Here is a 13,341-nt window from a genome sequence, read left to right on the forward strand (position 1 = left end):
GATAGCAGATATAAAAATTATTATATTTTTCTCCTGAAACCCTTAAAGAATACTAGACCTACAAAACACTCAGGTCCAAAACTCTGATTAAATATAATGATTACACAGGTTCACGTAGAAGAACTCCACAAACATATACAAACACATTCACATTTGAGAGGCAGCAACACTTTTTTTTTTAAGGACTGACAGAATTGTTTCCTTTGCAAAACTCTCAATACATTTCCTGTACCGTGCTCTTTGACACCTGGCCTTTGGCAGACTTTATTCATAGCAATCTTCCACATCAAGTTTGTTTTCTACTTCCATTCCTCTAGAAGATTCCAGCCAGAACACAAAATCTGTGACCTTTTCAGAAGTACAACTGCTGCCAAAGTTACAGCAATGAACAATGGAGTTGTGAGGGAACTACCTAGAAGCACCAAATCTGAGCTAAGGTTAAAAACAATGCATGGAATCTAGGTGTGAACGAAGAAAACCCAAAATAAGCAGCTAGTGTTTGGCCCTACTAGAAAGAAAGGTTCTCAACCACAGGGAAGGGAAAGAATGTTCCCATTCTCCATCTGCCTTTCCCTGCCTTCTCCAAGAATGCACCTCCATGTGCCAGTTAGCACAGCACTGCCCTAACTCCTCAGCTCAAGCTCAGAGGTGACATAGCTCACAGGTAGAACATATTTCCTGTGTTACCTTTTAAGGTTCTTTATGGCAGCAAATTACTGAAGAACTACATCATCATTGTGGGATTAAAAACAAGCAAACAAACAAACAAAAACCAAACAGTTAAGAAATAGATGTAGTTCTCAGTGAAAATTTAGTTTGACCTCTAACATGTAACAGGTCAGAGTAGGTCCAGAAAAATGTACCCACCTCGCAAGACAACACAGCAACATCAAATTTAGCGTTTTAAGGTTGATATTCAAGCATCAGCAATCGTTTTATGCAGTTTTAGAGTGCAACTTGTTGCACGTTTGCAACAGCTGAATTGTAGCTATTAACTAGCAATACTTTTTTTTTTTTTTTTTACCCATTATCCAATAACTTCTTAGCAGCAACCTCTTCAAGCACGCAGATCGGTAACTCTTGTCAAACACAAAACTGTCTAATGTACTTCGGAATATCGGAATTCCTGTATCGTAGCCACTTTTTTTAGCTAGTAAGTAATAATACTAATAAAAAAAAAAAAAGAAATCTGACAGTTGAAAGAATTAGTGGTAAAAGTTCTGTAACGGATTCTTGCTCTAGAACAGGGATGATCAAAATTACCAGAAGACTTGTAAGGATAAAAAGCCTTTAGTAGAGGAAGCTTCTGTTGAACTGCTACAGAGAAACTGATGCTAAGATGCTTCTGAATTCCCAGGTTCAGAGCTAAGCCAACAGTGACACTTCGAAAACACTGCTTATTTGAAGGGTACTGTCCTTTGATATATCAAAAGCTCCTATGCACTTCAGAAAAACAAAAACCCACACTCTAGGATCCTAGCCAACATTCCCCATCTTGTAAAAAATCCTAGTGTCCAAGGCTGAGCAAGTGTTATTAAGGAATAAACAACAGCAGCACTGTTTGCCTTCAGAGCTACTGCAGCAATATTTAACTCGTTGCTTCAAACAGAGGTCTCCATGACTCTCCAAACAAGGACAATCCTGTTCTGAACAGCAAAAGAGATCAATTCGCAGATTTGTCCAAACACAGATCAAGATGCTTAAAGATTTGCTTTCCAAGCACCAGGAAAGCCTGCTGCGGTTCCACTGAACATTTCAAAGGGCTAAACCCAACAACTAGAACAAGTGTGCATGGATGTCCTTGTTAGAGATTAAATGGACTGTTTTCTAGTTATTTCTGTTATCACAGACAAACATTAGGTCAGCAAGATGCTCCCTCCAGATTCAGTCATATTTAGATTATCACTCACAGGAAACACGCATTTCCCAACCTGTCAAGCATCAGTAACAAGCCACAAAGTTCCGTAAAAAATACAGCCTGACAAACTAATTTCCCTCTTTCCCCCAACAGCCTGAAGCTAGTATTAGCAGCAGTACAACAGAAAAAGGTCTAAAAGGTGGGAGAAACATTTTATTTATGTGTATTCATGAGATGATGTCCATCTGGACATCAAATCTGAAAGCACCATACACACATGCATCCACAACAGACAAAAATCATTACAGAAATCTCTCATAAAGAGCTTCAATTGTCACATTGCAAAGATACTATAGCAAGTGGGAAAACAAAATCTAGAGCTGGAGAGATTCAGGCAAAAGAAGTAATATTTAACTCATCTAAACAAGGTTACTGCTAGAAAGACAAGCCTGGGTCATATGGGTCATATCATGATATCATGCCTCATTTCATTTGGTGCCTTGTTTCTACAAAAGTAAATCAATGAACGCTATCAGCAGAATGTCCACATTTTCACAAGCACAAGGGTCAATGATCTGCCCTATTTGGACAATACCTATCACCAAAGGACGGCAGTTTGTTTGCCTTTACAATCCAAGGTTATATCCATTGAGAAACCTTATCTGTGAAAGATACTGTTTTAGAAGATGAGTAGAGCCTGAAGTGATGTAACCGAGTATTTCCTGTTGTAAGCTGCTTCTGGTGTAAGTCAACTCTAAAGCACCTATTCCAAACTTCACAACCACGTGGAAGATCTGGGGCTCTTCCCACAGCTAGCAGAAAAGACAAGCTTATCCATATTTTAGACTTCATCAACATTCTTATCTATTCGCTGCAAGGTCATTTTCTTTACTGGCTGTAAACCACAGTCCTCTGCACGATAAACCTGCCGAGAAAATTTAACACATCTCCTGGAGCTGGAAATCGCATCACCGTGTTGGGAAGCTAATTAGAAGAACTACGCTCTGAAGAACTATCAAAATTGTTCCCCTAATTTAATATTAGCAAGGCGGTCTCTGCCTCACATCTGGTCAGACAGTAAGTGCCTCACTACACACTTTCCAGACAAGTACCTGGAGTGGATTCCAGGTAACAGTATTTTCTCTCACATATAGCAAACATTGATTTAGTTTTGTTGTGTTTCAATTATTTGTAGAGATCATCAATAAAGTAATCTGAACAATTATACCTAAAACATCACAACTGCAGTATGAGTGCTACCAGGAAAAACAAAGCTGTATGTGAAATATGACAAACTGTGGCTGACATTCACTATATTAAAATGTCTGAAAAACAGCAGACACTTCAAACTAGTTATATTCTTCAATCTCAAATATGTTATGAGAGATTTGAACCTACTACCTATGAGGAGATTTGTCTACTTCAAATCGTTTCTCTATTGAAACACAACACCAGTTAGAGTAACTAATAGTTAGGTCAAAGTTTACATAACTAAGTGTATAGCCTTATGTCCACAAATAAAGTAGACATGCTTTATAAACCAATTCTTCTCCTTTACTATCCCTCTATAATAACGTTATAAGTTGATGTTTTACTGTTTAAGCTTAGTCTTTAAGTGTACCTTGTATAAAAATAAAAAAACAACTTGGTATAATTAGTATAATTAACCTCATTTCTCCAAGTTCCACAGAAGGCACGGATAAGTCCAGAAATTAAGCTATTACAGTAAAGTGCATACCACATAACAACACTTACTATACTTCATCTCCAGTTCATGTGGAAACATGTTTAACTCTTGTATCCAGGAAGCTTTCAAACAAGTTTTAGGATAAGAGACTTAAGATTCACTGAACAGAACCATAGTTCCAGATCATTTTATCCACGTTAATCAGAAATCTGCATCAGAAATCTCATTTGTGTGTTTGGTTACAAAGGGTTTAAAAGATAAAGCCTCACTGTTTACCAAGGTAGTTGCATAAATCATGGCTTTTACTTTGCATAAATCACAACTCGAGTTAACCTGGAAAGTAGAAAACAAAAATAGTCTGAAGACCCTACAACAAAAAGAAGAGAGTGACACTCAGAGCTGACTACTGTAGAAAATGCTGAAGCTACAAGATCATTCAATTTTTATTCATTGCACTAAGAAAAAAAAAGCAAAAAGCATCAGTTTAGCCTTCATATCAGTCTGTTGATATCTAGTCCACGTTATCACTGGGAAAAGCCTCAGCAGCAGCAGGATTATTGCTCCACTTGTTACTGTGATACTGTAATTTTGCTGGGAGGGGCTGTGGGGGGTGTTAACGGTTCACTGTAACCAATAACTTAATTCTTCAATGTCTAGGTGAGCCACTTCAAATTTCTTCATGCAAAACCACAGCCAAATGATAGAACATCTTAAAAGGGTGCAAAATTCAATGGCTTACCAATGAAGATACTTTGTCCCCCATTATGCTCCTGCAGAAATTCCCAATAATTCCTTTGAAACCTAAAAATAACTCCTTTATCTGACAACTGCTCTATTAAAGTTGTATTTGAAGCCTAATCAGCTTCTTAAAAAAAAAAAAAAAACACACACCACACAAGTTTACCTTTCTTTTTTTCCAATACACACAAAACAAAGCTCCATCAAAAAATTAAAAGCGCATTTTCACTACCTGCATTTTAAAACAGCTTAAATACATAGTTAGAAGCGAGTTCTACTAATAGATTGCCAACCTGTCCTACAAACGGAACAAATAAAAATGAATGTCAATTAAACAGGATGCATAATGCCTCTTTTCCATCTCAGAAGAACAGAGATATTTACTTCACTCCAATACTGACCATATACATGCTAAGGGCTCCAATGGATCTACCAATTATGTCTATTGCACAAGAAGCCTTACAAATTTTAAAACAACAAGCTGAACAATGGTACAGAAAGGTTGGTATGATGTAGTAAACACACAGCTATCAACAACAAATGGCAGTTTAGCAAGACCTACTACACGTAGTTTTTCTAACCACACCCAAAGGAAGGAAGTAATAGTGTACATCAATGGAGTCATGCATTCTTCAAGAAAGTTTGGAAAAAAGATGAACAAATGCAAAGAACCGTTTTATAACTAGAAAACCTGGGTTCAAGACACTCAGAAGAAAAAGCAAATAGGAATATCTACTCTATTCAGAGAGACAGTATTTTTTAGGACTGTTTGCAGCTCACGGACTTTAAAAATGCTGAGGCTAAATAAAGCCTAGCTGGAGCACTGCATTACTGCAAGGCTCAGAATTAGCAACAGGGAGAAACACTATGGAAGCAAGTGAAGGTACAAATTGTGCCCAGCCATTAAAGGAGTACATAAGGTAAGTCCTCCACCTACAGTCAGAGTACCAAACTAACCAAATGCCAGTTTTGATTACACTGGTTCCTTTTCAGAGGTGGTTGGTTGTTTTGCTCTTGTTACTCAGCAGCTCTGCTTCCTGCAGACAAGTAACAGGCACACTGTACAGAAGAGAGACCATCCCCAGTCACTGACTATTTCGTGATTTAAAAAAAAAACCCAAACAACACACACACAATTTCTGGCTGGAAAAATTAACCTGAAGTCACTGCAGTCATACTGCCACATCTTCAGCGACATCTGGTATGTTTGCTAGCACTGGCTTACACTTCCAAAATTGCTGTATAACTATTTCAGTTTACTATACATCCCTTCTAAGCACTAGAAACACAGTGTTTGTGAGGAACTGTGAGCTTCTATAAGAGCTATAACTCAGGAACCTGACAAAGGACCCTTTACTTTATAGTGGTCTGGATGAGCTTGAATTAGGACGCTCAGAAGCCAAGAGGTTCTATGGATGGCCTGATTCTCCATTTGCAGAAGAAATGTTAGTACAGGTATTCCAACACATCCCTTAATCCAACTTGCAAAGATGACTCAAGCAGATTCAGGGCAATACTGTCAGTAGTTTCACTATAAAACTGACACTAAGTGATGCTCTCTGCTCACATCTGGCTAGTAGATATCCTGTACAAGTTTTCAAAGTCTTAAGAACACTGAATACCAAATGAGGATAAATCCTTTGTTCTTATAAAAGTTAAGATTTTACTTCAATGGTAAATTTTTACTGACAAGTATCAGCTGCTTAGAATGATTAAAATGTCAATAGGTTGAGTTTTTTTGTAAATATAGGAAAGAAAAATATTTACATTAGACAGTCACATTTAATGGAAAAAAACTTCCCCAATGTGCTTTTACTGTTAAAATTATTGTCTCTAGTAAAGCTTCATTAGACCTGCATTCCAACATAAGGTAAACTAATAAAGATTATATACATGCAGTAGAAAGTCACAGATCTAAATTTGCATATTACTTTATAGTTCTGCACCAGCTAGGAGCAAAAAAGAATGCAAAGTCAGTCTTTCATATCCAGTTGTGGGAGGTTTTTAGTGTGTAAAGTGCTGATTAGAAAATCATCTATATTTGAGGGGACGGTACAAAAACACGGTAGAAAAGCTGAAGAGATCCTAGAAATATATACCTAATACATAACCTCCAAATTGCCAAAATAATGGTATCTCAGTTATGAAGCACAAACACAATACACGAATTGGGGAAGTTGCAGCTCAGGAAATTCTAGCCTGCCACAGTACAGATGGATGTCACAGACAGTAAAACTCCTCCATGCTCCACTTCTGGTTTAATTATTATTGAAAATTTTTGATATTTTAATAACTGTTTCAACTGCTAAAGTTGTGAATTAGGTTAAATGAAATTAAGGGTTTCTATTTCCATGGGACTCAAGCTGGTTTCAATTACAAATTTGCTACCAATCAGTATCCCTCTGCAATTAGCCACATTTTAAACTTCGCTCGAAAAGTCATCTTGCAGACACAGGCAGCACCCCCGTAAGGACTCCAAGCCGCTACCGAGAGCCAGGGGCTGCTGCACACACCAAGAGCTACCACAGCTCTCCAGCTGCTGTTTTCTGATGCAGGACCCATGGAACCCGGACTCACTTGTGCCCTTTATTCTTCGCGCTGGCCGCAACCACCCGCGCTGTGAGAAAGGGGAACTGCTGCGGCAGAAGGGCCGGGGGAAGCCAGAGGAAACAGCCGACACGCCGCTGCTCGGAACAGGCCCCCGGGCGGAGATGGGTGGTACCCGCGGGCCCGGCGGCAGGTGGAGCGGGGCCGCCGCGGGCTCCGGGGCTCTCGGCCTCGCCCACGCCGAGACCGCCGCCCGGGGAAGCGTTTGGGGTTCCCGCTTTCCTCTAAGCATCGATCCCGGCGACGGGGCCCCTCCGCCTGCAGAGCGCCTCAGGCCTGCCCGCCACCGCGACGGCCCTCGGAGCTCCTCGTCCCCAGATGCCTCCCCCCGCCCCTCTCGCTCCCCGGCAGCCTCCCGGAAACGCGCTACGGCGGCCGGCTCCCTGCGCGCCCCCTCACACACGGCGGGGGAGGATGGAGCGGCTAGGCCTGCGGCCCCCAGACGCGCCGGCCCACCCCGACCTTCCGTCGCAGCCCGGGCGGCCGCTACCTGCTCCGGGCGGCGTCCCCCGCCGCGCCTCGCTGCCCCGCTGCCGACACCGACCCGCTCCGCTCCGAGAGGCTCGGACAGCGGTCCTAAAAGAGCCGCTCCCGTTGGCCGCTGCGCACACGCTGCCCGCCCGCCGATTGGCTCCTCGCTCCGCCGCTCGGAGGGACGAGGACGACGGGGGTTGGCGGCTGCCAGGAGCCCCACCCTGCGCCGCGGCAGGGCGGGAGGGGCTCACAGAACCACACAGAATCAGAATGTCAGGGACTGGAACGGACCGCGAAAGCTCATCCAGTCCAATCCCCCTGCCGGAGCAGGAACACCCAGATGAGGTTACACAGGAAGGTGTCCAGGCGGGTCTTGAATGCCTCCAGAGCAGGAGACTCCACAAGTTCCTTGGGCAGCCTGGTCCAGTGTCTGTCACCCTCACTGAGAAAAAGTTTCTTCTCAAATTTAAGGGGAACCTTTTGTGTTCCAGTTTGAACCCATTACCCCTTGTCCTATCATTGGTTGTCACCGAGAAGAGCCTGGCTCAATCATCGTGACACTCACCCTTTACATATTTATAATCGAGGGGGTGGCGGTGGGAGCACCTGCGGTTATGCACCACCGCCTCAAGGCAGCCTGAGCACGTTCCCTGTGTCCCCCGCCAACCGCCGCATCTGCCATGGCAGCTGCCCCGGCATGGTAGAGCGGCCTCGCTGCTGTGGGGGCGGTGGGGTCAGCAGCAAACAGCCTTGCGGCAGCTTCCAGCCCGCGGCACTGCGGCCCCGCTGTGCCCAGGCCTGCACGCATGGCAGCAGTGGCTGCTCACTGCAGCCCACGGGAGGAGCGCGCCCTGCCTGCCCGGGGCTCTGCCCGCGCTTCACCCACCATGAGCAAAACACGGGCCCATGAGACTTGTGCACGTGTGTGTGTGGCTGCTTCGTGCACTGACAGCTGAGACATCCGGCGACTCATCGCTTGTTACAGAGATGCTTGTGACTGCTAAATTTCTAAAACTCTGGATATTGAGATACTTAGTCAATTTCAGTTGAAATGAGCCAAAACGTCTAAAACCACCTGAGGCTTTGGAAAGCAAGCACAGCCTCCACGAGAGCAAACCCAGGTGTTGGGGAGCTGGAAACTCTGGGCAGAGGTGGCTGGTTCTCGCTGCGCTGCCACTGCTGCAGCAGCCACACCGGGGAGGTTTTAGCAGCTTGATCCTGCAAGCCAGATGCCTGAGGGCCTTGTGCAACTTTACACGGGTAATGTCAACATTATCAACGTATTATTGATACACATTGTATCTGTTCTACAGAAATTATTGGACTTATCTTACCTCACTGTTCGTTACCCAATACTGCTAGGCGACAAAGCAACATGCCATTATGCCACGCTTTGTCTCCATGTGCCGTCTGTTTCACAACTAAATATTGCACAGACAGATAGGCATCAGATTAAAAAAAATTCAAGCATTCAAAAGTTAGGAGACACCCTATAAGCTTGCACAACCCACGTTAATTCAGATCACAGTGCACATGAAGTATTGTATGAGAATTCTTGTAAATACAGTCTTTGCTTATGCAACTAGATGTTAATTTGCAAAGTGGTCTCTGCCTGATCCAGGTGACAAGAATAGGACCTGTGCTCACATAATGTGCAGCGGTTCAATAATGATTTTATCCTCAGTGTCAGGTGTGTACTCTCAAGATTTATCTTGTCCATGCTGGTTAAACCCAGCACCTAAGTACTTCTTCACAGAGTACTTAGAATCGCATTACTCTAAACTTGTTCTCATAAGTGTTAGTGCAGAGTTTTTCAAAGACACTATTCTTGGGAAAACATCTGCTCATTGAAGCTGAAGCTTTATCTGATCATCTGCCACAATGGAAAACCAGCTCAGGCACTGCAAAGATTGGAGTTCAAATCTCCCACCTTCCTGCCAAAAGGTTTTACCACTTTGCTGTCCTCTGTCATGGCACCAGTGTGTCCTTTTTTCTAGTGAAATCCTGACATGGGGTAGGCAGCCTTAGTGACTGTAGGGATGCAGCTCTTTCATTTCAGCCTCTCCAAAATAGAAGAATCCATTGCAGCAGAGAGATGCAGGTGCAGTTTGCAGTCATTACGTATGAACTCCTCAGAAAATTTATTTTTAAAAAAATCTCCACCGTCTATATACAAATTATAGTTTCTCAAATTATTACAGAAGTAAAATTTGGATGCATTTTTCAGAAGTCACTTTGTAAAATGTGTCTCTGACACCAAATGGAAGTAATGGGGAAGATACTGATAATATTTCAATGTGGGCACAGCAGTGTATTTTGTCCAGTCTCATTTCTGAAAACAGCTAGGAAATGGTGAGGCTTTAAACCTTGTCCATAATAAATACCATACCATCTGATGATTGTCATACTTCATTAATAAGTTGTAATGCAGTGACAGTGCATTAACGGATGCAGCCAGTATAAATTGTTGTTTATAATAATAATAAAGACATTTTAGTATCAGAATTTTTAACCAAGTATCTTGTCAGAGTGGGGGAAAACCAGAAAAATACTGGTAGAAGTTATCAAGCACACATTCTGTAGGCTGAAAATTGCTCATCAGTGTGGTCTGTAACAGAATGGCAAAGTGCAGCATGAAAGTCACAGATTTTCTTCATTTTTATGGGTTCTCTGACCTCTGATGAAGAGATCACCGTGCCATCATCATACATCAAATATGTGCATTACCACAAGCTGGCTTAATGGCATATTCAGAGCACAGTGTTGTCACTTGGTGTTCATGATTGGTGCAGTATACAGTTCTGTTCAGTGGGCTCAAAATGTCAACACGTTGCAATGTAGTGTTATCTTTCTGAATCAGTCTTATACAGCACTAGGACAAAGTATCTTGATAAAGCAGATTATCACAATGATACAGCATGAGTTCACAGCGCTGGAAAACTTCAGGATCCCAAAAGCCTCAGAAATTGTGGCGATACTATGAGACATAATGATCTGATTTTTTCCAGATTATTCTTTCAAAGTTCAATTAATTTATCCCTCCTAAATTACTTAGTAGCAGGAAAACATTACAGTGACATAGTATCATGATGCATTTGCATTTTAATGTAGTAACATACGGTTGCTTCCCAAAGAACCTACCAAACTGGTTATTCAAGGGAGCATTGTGAATTTTTCATCACAGGAAAAACTGAGAAGTTTTCAACACAAACATGCTGTAGTCTGGGAACACTGAAGGAATTATGAAAAAATAAAGCAACATAGACTTGTATTAGCCAATATTAAAAAACAAAACAAAACAAATATTTGAAACTGTTACCCAACACAAAGAGGTAATGTGTCACAAGGTCATAGAGATCTATAAGTAAATAACTACAAGTGCCTGCAAGGCCAAAATCTTGGTTTTTTATATGTGAGAGTATGAAATAAATGCCTACATACAATAAAAAAAAAAAAAAATCCAGTTAAATTGGTTCATGTTTCTAAGCAATACTAGCAAGTTATTTAATTCAAAGGAATCTTCCAGAGATTCATTGCATCTCTCCAATTTTAAGCAAGGCCAAGAGTTATAAGAACTTTGTGCCTTTTATTGGCCATCTCATGGAAATCTTTAATTTTGCATCCACTGCCTGGAGCAGGTTCCCTGCTCTTCCTGCTTTGGAAACAGAAAAAGGTGTCACTGGAGAATCGAGAGAGGACAAGTGCCAAACCACAACCATGAAGTATCACTAGAAATGACAGCCATGCTACAAGAACACAGAATTCATACAGAAACTGTGTCAGTGGATACCTCAAACAGAACTGGTTTTATGGAAAGAATAGTCATGTATCTTTATTTCAATGAGGTTGTGGATGTATTATGAAGAGCGTGGTTATTTGCATAAAGTAAGGCATGTATCTGCCACAAGCTAGCTGCTGGTGAGGGCTCTTATATATGGATGATCACTTCTGTTTCTTGGTAAATGTGATTAGTCAACTAAAAACCCACTGTCTGTGCACAAGTATGTGCACGGGAAATTTCTGTTCAGCAAACTTACACTCTCATCCTATTTCACTTCAGCTCACTGTGATCAGAGTTAACAGCCATACCTATAGAAGGGGCTTATAAAGGGTGTATTTACAATGTTATCAGCATTAATAGCTCTTATCCTCGAGCTACAGTGCAGTCCAGTCACAGTAATACAGTCTGGTATTTGCAAACTTACTTTTGTGTGTGATGTGATACGGAAGAAACAGTTCTACAGGAGCTTCAAACTGGGGCTTTGTATGAGCAGTAACTTATACAGTTAAAACTATTTGTTTTCTAATTTGAGGCACTGTGGTTCAAGAGAAGGGTCTGATCAAAATGCATTAAACCAGTTTAGGAAAAGTCTGAGAACTTATTTTCAGCTCTTTATTAAAGCTAGTCAGAAAATTCAAAGATGTCTTTGGATTTGAAACAGAGCAAACACCTCGTGAGAGGAAACGTACAATTTTAACAAAGAAGTAATACTGTTTTTGGTCAAGTGCCACTTTTGTCTTTTCCTAATTAATTAACCAATTGAACATACTTATTTAGTTTTCTGGGTGTTGTTTAAATTTAATCCTGAACCTACTGAACACTTATTAGGTATCAGTGTACAAACTGGATGGGTATCGAATGTATTATTTACAATTGAATGCATTCTGCTACCTTCTGTACATTTGCCATGCTAATGCGCTAATTCTTTGGTTTTTGGTAGCAACTGCTAGGATTGCAAAGTATATTGAGTGAAGTTTACTGGTTCACTAAATCACAGAACAGAAGTGACCGCTGGAGATTGTTTCGCCGACCCACTCTGCTCAAAGTGGAACCACCTAGGTCAGGTTCACTGGGGCTGTGTCCAGTTGGGTTTTGAGTGTCCTCTACACCCTCTCTGGGCTATCCATGCCAGTGTTTGACCACCTTCACAATAAAAAAAAAAAAAAAAAAAAAAAGTGTATTTTCTTCTGTTTAAATGAAATTTCCTGTATTTCTTTTTGCAGCCTCTTGTCCTATTACTGGACACCACTGAGAAGTATCTGGTCCATCTTTTTCACTCCCCCAACCCGGTACTTATACACACTGATAACATCCTCCAGAGCCTTCTCTTCTCCAGGCTGCACAGTCCCAGCTCTCTCAGCCTGTTCTCACATGACAGATGCTTCAGTCACTCAATCACCTACATGACCCTTCACTGGACTCACTTCAGTATGTCCTGATCTCTCTTGTGCTGGGCCCCCAGGGCTGTCTGACCAGTGCTGAGCAGAAGGAAAGATCAGCTCCCTCGACATTGGGTTATTCCTCCCCAGTGCAGGGATTTGCATTTCCCTTTGTTGAACTTCACAAGGTTCCTGTCAGCTGATTCTAACCTTTTGCTGCATGACAACACAAAAACATCGTTTCTCCTTTTGCATTCTTGCTGCGTCACTTAAAAGCATCAGAAATACCCATTGTGAGATTGAAAGTATGAAACTTAATTTCATACTCCTTATTTTGAAAAGACCGATTAAAACACCTCTTTACTGGCCCCCATGCTGAGTCCTGTCAGCTTAATAGTAGTGATATTTGTGCTTGCTATTTTCTCTCTTCGTTATTGAAATTCTCTAATGTAACTGCATTTTGGCATATCAATACATCTAACTGCATTTTAGTACATTACTTGTACTGACAAACCTGCAGGTGGTAGGAACAGTTGCTAGGAATGGCTGATGTCTGTGAGAACTGCTGTAGGGTGAACCGATCCTTTAAGACGAAGGATGAAGGCTTAGTTACAACTTAATTGTGTGAGGCTTAGCTCATCACACCGGTTAAGAAATGTGGCTGGCTGGATCATATGACCAAAATAAAACAACTTGGTAGAGAAAACATTTTGTACGGAATAGACTTGTTGAAAGGAAACAGGTATTAAAGATGTGAAAGTTGTAGGTAAATTATGAACAGCAGATTGGCTGAAAAAAAGCTATAAGACAGGTAGCC

The 13,341-nt window shown here is 41.6% G+C and overlaps 1 protein-coding gene across 3 annotated transcripts in view; it reads right to left on the reverse strand.

The window, feature by feature from the left end:
* FAR1 (fatty acyl-CoA reductase 1) overlaps positions 1–13,341 on the reverse strand; it is an 89,118-nt gene that overhangs the window by 28,201 nt on the left and 47,576 nt on the right. Inside the window, exon 1 of one of the 3 annotated variants that reach the window (XM_065838172.2) lies at positions 7,381–7,532. The exons of 1 other annotated variant lie outside the window; for it this stretch is intronic. The gene's annotated coding sequence lies outside the window, so the exon portion shown is untranslated. Of the gene's footprint in view, positions 1–6,860; positions 6,879–7,380; positions 7,533–13,341 lie in introns of those variants that run through there. One more of the 3 variants, XM_071808882.1, reaches the window with a different exon arrangement.

This window comes from Patagioenas fasciata, chromosome 5 (genome assembly GCF_037038585.1).
Source record: "Patagioenas fasciata isolate bPatFas1 chromosome 5, bPatFas1.hap1, whole genome shotgun sequence".
In the NCBI taxonomy this organism is placed as follows: domain Eukaryota; kingdom Metazoa; phylum Chordata; class Aves; order Columbiformes; family Columbidae; genus Patagioenas; species Patagioenas fasciata.